Below are 9,165 nucleotides of genomic sequence, written 5' to 3' on the forward strand. Positions count from 1 at the left end.
TGTGAATGACTCTGCTTTCTTCAAACAGGGTGTTGTTGATCTCATTCGACAGCTCATTCCATTTCCTGCCCATTGCATTCAGTTTATCACATCTCTTCTTGAGACGGTTGTTCCATTTATGTGGGGCACCTCTAAGTTTGCACTGGGGTTCTCATGTATTTCTTTCATTTCCTTCAACTTTCACTTGAATTTGCATGCGAGCAAATGATGCCCTCTTTCCCCTTCAGCACAGCTTCATTTTTGAGGGTTGGATAGGGCTTCTACCCAGAAAGACCCTGTGGGAAAGATGGAGACAGAGGGAAACTGCATGATGCTGTGTCAGCCTCCCATTTGTTCCTTTGTCAACCTGTTTAAGCGGCCACTGTGTCAATCCAGTTTGTTAAAGGCCTTCCTCTTTTTTGACATCCCACCACTTTACCAAACATGATGTCCTTCTCCAGGGACTGGTCTCCTACCAAAATGTCCAAAGTACGTAAGGGAAAGTCTTGCCATCCTTGCCTCCAAGGGGCACTCTGACCCTGCTTCTGATATTATAGAGCAGTTTTTCATTGTAGCAGTCCATGCTAATGTCAATATTCTAATCCAGCACCACACTCAAACAAGTGGATTCTTCTCGTTCTTCCATTTGTAACTTGCATGTGATGCAATGGAATGCACCATGGCTTGAATCAGACTCTTGTCTTAGTCACCACAGTAACACCCTTGCTCTTTAATCTACTAAAGAGTTCCTGTACAGCAGATGTACATAATGCAATATGTCTTTTGCTCTCTGGACTGCTGCTTCCATGAGAATTGATGGTGGATCCAAGCAAGACAAAATCTTGACACCGTCACGCTTTTCTCTGTTTATCAAGATGTTAACTGTTGGTCCATATGTGAGCATTTTGGTCTTTTTTACATTGAGTTGTGATCCATGCTGAAAACTACACTCCTTGATCAAGGAATTGAAAATCCTCCTCACTCTGGACCAGCAATGTTATAGCATCTGCATACCACAGGTTTTTATTAAGGCTTCCTCTGATCCTGAACCTGAACTCTTCTTATAATCCAGCTTCTCTGATGATTTGCTCAGCATCTACTTTGAACAAGTATTGTGAGAGTACAAAACCCTGATGTATGCTTCTTATCATTGTAAACCACGTAGGAGTCCCATGTCTTGTTCACACAGCTGCTGCTCGATCCACATACAGGTTCTGAGTAAGCATAAAGTGCTCTGGAATTTCCATTCTCAAAGTTATCCACAGATTATGATGGTTCACACAGACGAGTACATTTGCATAGTGAATGAACCACATGTAAACATCTTTGTGGAGTTGTCTTCTTTGAGCCAAGATCCATCTGACATCAGCAATGACATCCCTGGTTCCACGGCCTCTTCTGAATGCAGCCTGGACTCTTGGCAGTTCCTGTCAATGTGTTACTGCAAACCTTGGATGCTCTTTTTTTAAAAACAAGCATCGTTTTATTGGCGTCTCTTCCAGCAATCCACACATCAGTTGTATGGAGTAGATTTGCACATATGTTGGCATCGTGACTTTCTAAAGGTTTACTTTGTGTTTGACCCCGGGTGGCAGCTCCTCCCCCCCCCCACATTGTGACCCCTTGATAAGTAGTCAGTTATCATTTTTCATATCTTATCCCAACTGCTGTCTCTGTTCCCCCCTGATTCCTGTTGTTTGTCCCCCTTGTGGGTGGAGGTGTGTGGCTAAGTGTCCATCTTTGCCATCTGTTCCCCCTCCTCTCCCCATCTCACCCCTGCTCTCCTGCTGTCACTACTCCTGTTTCTGTTCCTGAGGGTTGATCTGAGCTTGAGTCCGTGTGTTATTTTCTATACCAGTGTCCATGCTCCAGTCTAGCCCGCAGTGGAAGACAGGACTGGGGTCATGATAGCGGAGGGTAAGGAAGTCTCCAGGATCCAGAGGAACACTGTGTGTCTCATTGGTGCTAAACTGAGCCCTGATGACGCATCCCTTCCTGGTGACCCTCTGTGAGGGGCTGTCCTATTTTCTACAGATTTTGTTTGTTCTGTTTTGGGTCTTCTGATGCCTATTAGCTGATCCCATAGACACCTCATGATCACACAGGCTGGTGAGCTTCTTCCATATGGGCTTCTTGCTTCTCTTAGATGGCTCTTGTTTAACTTCTAGCCTTTAAGACCCAAGATGCTCTATCTTTTGATTAGATGGGCACCATCTGCTGCTTTCTTCGCCACATTTGCTATTTCCTTCTGCCCCCATGTTGTCCTCATTGGTCCTGTTGGAAGGGTGAACATCACAGAATGTCAGGTTGTTAGAACAAAATGTTCTTGCCTTGAGGGAGGGCTTGAGCAGAGGCCTCAAGTTCACCCACTACTTCAGTATATTGCCATGTAAATATACATACCTATATTAATCCTTTTAATTTTATGAATTAATACATTGACGTACATACACATCTATATTTACACCTTTATCTGTAGCTTTGCTCTGTTTCCATTTACCTTCCTCCTTCCCCACCATCATGCTCACCCTTCTACCTCTTAATATCGTAGTCCAACTCAGCTAGATTTTTAGGTCCCAGCATCTCTTAAGTCCTCGTTGGATGGTCTTAAGTAAAACTTTCCTTTTGTGTTATATCAATGACAGCATTCGATAATTTGCGCTTTCTGCTAGGTCACTTTTCTTTGGATCGGGCACAAATGTGGATCTCTCCCGGGCAGTCGGCCAGGTAGCTCCCTTCCAGAGGATTTTCTGCCTTATTGTCTACGTGTGTGCCTTCATTGCTGCTTCGGCTTTCTGAAACATTCCAGTGGGTATCCGATCCATTCCTGGAGCCTTGTCTTTCCCTAATCCATTCACTGCCGTTCGAATTCTTCCTGGGGCTCCATTGGTTCTTGCTCATATGCTACTTCCTGCAACGTGAGACTGCCAGGTAGTTCTGGCTAGTAAAAGAGCCCGTAATTATCTTCCCAAAAATATATTTGAGATGAGACAGAAAATCATCCAGGACCACCAATCCTCCAGGTTAACATGTATGCTAGGAGCAGCCAATGCAGAGAGGGGACTTTAAAGCCGGCCACAGCACAAGACCGCACATCCCCTCATTGACTCACCACATGACAGGGGACAACCCTGGAGTCAGAGTGTGGGAAGTGTGTCAGGCCCACCCCCCTCCCCCCCAGCAGCAGAGTGAATCACAAGTGGAACACAACAGCAAGGGGAACAAAGGCACAGAGACCCTGAGGAACCCCAAATAGACCTCTGACCAGGGGCGGTACTTGGTACCCCAGCAGACCTGGCTGGGGGATATGCATATAAGTCAGCAGATAGACCTGGAACTATTTATACTCCCCTCACCCCCCTCCCTTTCTCCCCCCCCTTCCTTTTTATTTTTATGTATGTCCATCTATATCAGATAGACAGGATAAACAGTTCTGAGGAGAAAGCAGTGCGATCCATGGTTTCAGAGTGGTGGTGGGGGCTTGGGAGGGGGAGGAGGCAGGGCAAGGGAGTGGGGAGCGAACAAACTCAGGGACAAGGAACAAGAGCTAAAATCATTGAGGAGGAGGGTGTGGAAAGCCTGGGGGTGTTTGATCAACTCGAATGTAATCCAGAGGAATTACTGAGAGTGGAATGAAGGGTGAACATGATAGCGGTCAGGAGGAAAGTAAAAATAGAGGAAAGAACTAGGGCATAAAAGTGATATAGATAGGTGTTAATATAGACGTGTATATGTAAATATATTAGTATATAACGATAGGGGTATTGGTCTATGTACATATTTTATATGTTAAAAGTATTAATGAGGCAGACAAGACTCTGGCCTCTACTTAAGTCTTCCATAAATATAAGAACACTTTATTCTCATAACCTGGCACTGTGTGCTACTCGGCTTCTGACACAATTGCTGAAGACAAAGTGGGTGCACAAGCAAATGTGGAGAAAGCTGATGGTGCCCAGCTAGTAAAAGATGCAGCGTCTGCAGTCTAAAAGGCTTGGATTAAACAAGCGGCCATCTAGCTGAGAAGCAGCACAACCCACAAGGAAGAAGCACACCAGCCTGTGTGATCACCAGATGTATGAGGGACCAGGTATCAGAAGAGGAGAAACAGTTACTTTGATGTGAAGGAAAGAGTCAGAGTGGAGACCCAGAGCCCATCTGTAGATTACTGGACGTTCCCTCACAGAAGAGACGATTCATCCAGATTACAGTGTGACATGGATGAAGCTCACTCAACGTTCCCTCCCAGTTACGACCTCAGTTCTTTTACCTCACAAATCCTCCTAGACCAGAATATGGACACTGGTATAGATAAGCACTTTCGACACGTGGATTCCAAGACAGATCCACCTACCCAGACTAACACATCCTCAGAAATAGTAACAGGAATAGCAATGCCGTGACGGGACAGGGAGGATATGCAGTGAAGGGGAGAAAGGGGGAACTGATAGCAGTGATGGATGTCCATCCTGGGGGCGGGTGGAGAATCACAGAAATGTGGGTTAAGAGATACACTGGACAGTAGCAGATATGGAATATATATATGTGTATATATATATATATATATAGGCATTATTAGTGACTCACAGAGGCAGGAAGTTTGGGGAGTGTGGTAGTTAGATAATCTGGTGTCAATTTGAGACTGGAGAAGATTGAGAGTGAAGGAGTGGAGTCTGATCTGTCAATCAGGTCATTGCCAATGAGGCCTCTGGGCATGGACTCCCCCTTAAGTGTTTTGCCTCCTTGGAGGAGACAGACTCATTTTCTCTCGTCACTCCCTTGGACACTCCGCTGACAAGACTCTGCTCACTCCCTGAGACTCACTACTGACAAGACACATGGCACTATTCTGATAAAACCTGACACACAGTGACCCCTGCCAGTGCTGAGATGCTTGCACGGCCACTGGATCCACAAGACTTTGCACTTACTGGCCTGTGATCTTCCTGCATTGGGCATCATTGCATGTGTTTCATGAGCCTGAAGAGGACTTAGATTGGACATAGGGGTTAATATCAGACTTAAAGACTTGATCTGGACTGGGCTAGGATATTTTCTCAATATTTAACTTCTCTTGTATATAAAGCTCTTTCTTATATATACATGTGAGTGTCTATGAATTTGTTTCTCTAGTCTACCCAGACTAACGCAGGGAAGGAGGGGAAAAAGGGGAGCTGATATCGAAGGGCGAAAGTAGAAAGACAATGTTTTAAAATGATGATTGCATTATATGTACAATTTTGCTTAATAAAATTGATAGGTAAGATCCCCCAATATAGTTATGTACTCTCGCTGTCTCCTTAGGTATACAATATATATATGTAAATATCTTAAAATATTAAAAACATGTGTGTACACAGACATATATATTGGGATTTGGCTATACTGTATATACTTGAGAATAAGCCAACCTGAATATCAGCCAAGGCATTCAATTTCACCACAAAAACCGCATTAAAATGTACTCTAAAACTCTGCTTATACATGCATATATATGAGATATGAATAGGGATTGGGGTCCCGTTTGTACTTTAAAACACTTCCCACAGAGGTGGTCAGTCTTACTGTGAATCACATTGGCAGGAATCCACATGTATAGCTGACTTTTGTGTTGGCAGAAAAGGTGAAATCATCGACCTCGCCAATGTGATCCATCCTGCTTTCACCCACATCTTACTAATAGCTCTTCTCTCCTCTTCCTTCCCAAGTTTCTTATTCCAAATGCCAACAATTATCTAGGCCTCCTGGCTGGTCGATCAAAGACTGATTAGGTTCCTAGATTTCTTCAGTTTCTTCATTAGTGGCTGATGAGCAAGTTTGAAACTTCTCTGTAGGAACAGACTTTCTTGTTCTCTCAGATGTGATCCCATCACAGAGGGCACTGGAGCTCAAGACAGGCCTTGAAGCTTCCACTGGATGAATGTACAATTGTTCCACTTGCATTTGTCCGTCTTGCCCAGTGAGCCGTGTGATTGATCCAAGAGGCTCCTTTTCCTGCCAGGCCTTTAAAGGCTTAGGTTTTGTTTGTCATTTGTGTAAGCACCCCACAGGTATGACCCTAAAGGATGAGCGATTCAATGGTAAAGGGCTGAGTGTGAGATACAAAACCTTCATCCCTTCTCGTCCTTTGTTCCAGAAATGTGATGAAATCTTTTCTGGCTGATTTTTAGTGCCGGTGAGTAGGTCCCAAGCCGCAGGGACCCTGTGCTGTCTGAGAATTGTTCCGGTGTGTGACTCCATTGTTGCAGCCACTGGCTCCATCCTCTCCATGAGGGCTTTCCTCCTTTGTGCTGCCCCTCCCCTCCAACAACCACAGTGTCCTTCCAGGGACTGGACGCCCACACAATTCGTCCAAATAGGTGAAATGAAGTCCTGTGCGCCTTGCCTCTGGGACACCCTCTGGCCATGTGTGGTAGCACAATGTATCTCAGCAGGGGTTACAGGAGATGGAGAGTTAAAGCGATTTAGGGGGTGTTGATCCATAAATTGCTGAACATAGGATGGAGGATGTCAGGTGTAAACCCTCATCTCTTCAAAATAACCCACGGTTTCCAAACAAAAACAAGACTTATTTCTATTGTCTGTATGTCTGGCCAAATTGTCATAAATCTGCAAATCGAGTCTGCGTCTTTGTTGCACTCTTCCCAAAACAGATGTTTAGAAAGTGAGGGCAGAGAGGTTCGCCTAATGAGAAAGCTGAGATAGACTTCTGTTACCAGGATCCAAGAGCTGCAAAGTAGTGGGGTCTTCTTGCCCATGTGTAAGTACTCGCTTACTTTGTGCTACGTCTGGGCCTTCCATCTGATCTGCGGGATTGTGGGCTTGAGAAAGTAAACACCATACACGCTACTTAGCTTTGATTCGTCCACATAAGCTTCCCCGTCTTCCATGCAAAAACCTGTTGGCAATTTGATGCAGGAGACGAAACTATTCCGAAATCTGAGCCCCTGACCTAGGTCTGGCCAGTCACTAGCACTGTAAGAGAACACATTTCTTTAGTAGCTGATGGGGAGGGGGCTCCATATTTGGAGGGCTGGGACAACCAGCTTGGCTCTCAAAGAGTTCTGAGCAACACCCCCTTTTCATTCACAGGATCGCTCTTGGAGCGGATTGATCAGCATGAGCAGCAGGAGCCCACCCAGGCTCCTGGACCTGGCCATCCAGAGCGTGTTGCAAGATGAGGTCTCAGCCATTGATGCTGTGGACTGGCTGCCGCGAGAACTCTTGCCCCCCTTGTTTATGGCAGCTGTTCTCGGGGGACACAGAGAGACGGTGAAGGCCATGATCCAGGTCTGGCCCTTGGTGGGCCTCCCCCTGGGGACTCTATTGGAGGGGTGTAAGTCTCCCCACGACATCTTAAAGGCTGCACTGGATGGGCTGGATATCTTGCTTGCCCACAATTTTCGACCCAGGAGATGCAAACTGAAAGTACTGGATTTACGCATGAATACCGGCACCAACTTCTGGAATGTGTGGGCAGGGACCCAGTCTAGTGCGTCTGTGACCTCAGCAGGAGAGTCAGAGGTCACCCGGCCTAGAATTCAGGCTCACAAGGGGGACAAATCCGTGCTGGTGGAGCAGCCTCAGCACCTGACCGCTGTGCAGGTGCTCATAGACCTGTGCTTTCAGGAAGGACTCCCAGGTGAATTCCTCACTTTCATTATTGAAAGAGTCAAGCAGAGGCAGGATGTGCTTCTCCTGTGCTGTAGGAAGGTGGAGTTTGTTGGGGATGCACCGCAACTTCCTGTCATTGGGAAGCTCCTGGAAATGGTGCCTCTGGACTCTGTGCAGGAGGTGGAAGTGCATGGCAGATGGGACCTGCGCAGCCTCACCTGGCTGGCTCCTTACCTGGCCCGGATGGTCCAGCTACAGACACTCTTTCTCTCTGGATGCAGCCTGTATTGCACACTCCCCAGGGAGGAGGACGAGGTGGAGAAGCTACTTGACCAATTTACCTCTCAGCTCCTCAGGCTCCCTCAGCTCCAGCGCCTCATCTTGAACTCTGTCGTTTTCTTCAATAACCGCCTCCACCGGCTGCTCAGATGCTTGCAGACCCCCTTGGAGACGCTGTGCCTGAGTCACTGCATGCTGTTGGATGACGACTTGACCTACCTGTGCTCGTGTCCCTGCACCAGCCAGCTAACGTCCCTGGATTTCAGTGGCGTACTAAGGGGAGGCCTCAGTTATGCATTCCTCTCTGTTCTGCTGACCAGGGTCTCAGCCACCTTGGTTCACCTGGACTTAGCTGACAGTGGCATCCAGGATTCTGACCTCCGAGACATGCTGCCTGCTCTGAGTGCCTGCTCTCAGCTGAGAACCTTGAAGCTCTGTGGAAACCCAGTGTCCATGGCTGTCCTGCAGGACCTGCTGGTTCACACTGTCCCAAGGTGCAAGTTTACCTTTCTCCAGCTTCCCGTCCCTCTGCATTGCTACGTGGGCCCCCAAGGAACTCTGCAGCAGGGTGCACTTGAAGAGGTGATGGAGGAGCTGAGGCTGAGCCTGCCACCGAACAGGCCCCACTCAGTAGGATTTACGTACAGACTGTGTCACAAAGTTTGTGATGTAATCTGTGTTCATCTGGACAGTTAATGCCACAAGCCTCCTCTTGGTCAATTCAGCCCTACCTTCGGCTTCTGTATCTCAGTGTCATTTTTGAAAGACTAGTATTTCCTATATTCGTGAGGTTCTGGTTGGGTCCCTGAGGATTAGGTCATGTTTGCTAGGAATAGAGGGACGTTCGGGGCATGTCTTAAAGAATATATCTGATGTGACCTGCATGACTGGAGTCCACCCTTGGTTGCCTTCCATCCATAGTCGACAAGGGATGCAAAGGTCGATCAACCATCAGGCAAGGGCCATGGGGATCCCCATCAAGATCCAACAGCCAAGAGCACAGTGTATCCATGTAAACCAAGGCCCCTGCCCGGGGCACATGCAAGAAGGACGTAACAGAGAGGTCAGGAAAAGTGGAGGTCTTCTAGTACTGCAGGCTCCTGAGGTGGCATCTCAGCAAGACTTTCCCCCACCTTCTGAGAGAGAAACCCACTGCCCACCACCGTGCCTGCACTTCTTCTTCCTACCACTTGCAATAGGGTACAATAAACGTCTATTTCCAAAGCATTGCATTGTGGTGTTTCTTTCTCCTGTAGGAAGATGACAGAACCTAAGAATTCCTACTTTTGCTTC

The 9,165-nt window shown here is 47.0% G+C and overlaps 1 pseudogene; it reads left to right on the top strand.

Annotated features, from left to right (window-relative positions):
• The first annotated feature begins 7,098 nt into the window (after nt 1-7,098).
• Nucleotides 7,099-8,568, top strand: LOC142434826 (melanoma antigen preferentially expressed in tumors pseudogene; annotated as a pseudogene).
• The last annotated feature ends 597 nt before the right edge of the window (nt 8,569-9,165 follow it).

Source organism: Tenrec ecaudatus, chromosome X, assembly GCF_050624435.1.
Source record: "Tenrec ecaudatus isolate mTenEca1 chromosome X, mTenEca1.hap1, whole genome shotgun sequence".
In the NCBI taxonomy this organism is placed as follows: Eukaryota; Metazoa; Chordata; class Mammalia; order Afrosoricida; family Tenrecidae; genus Tenrec; species Tenrec ecaudatus.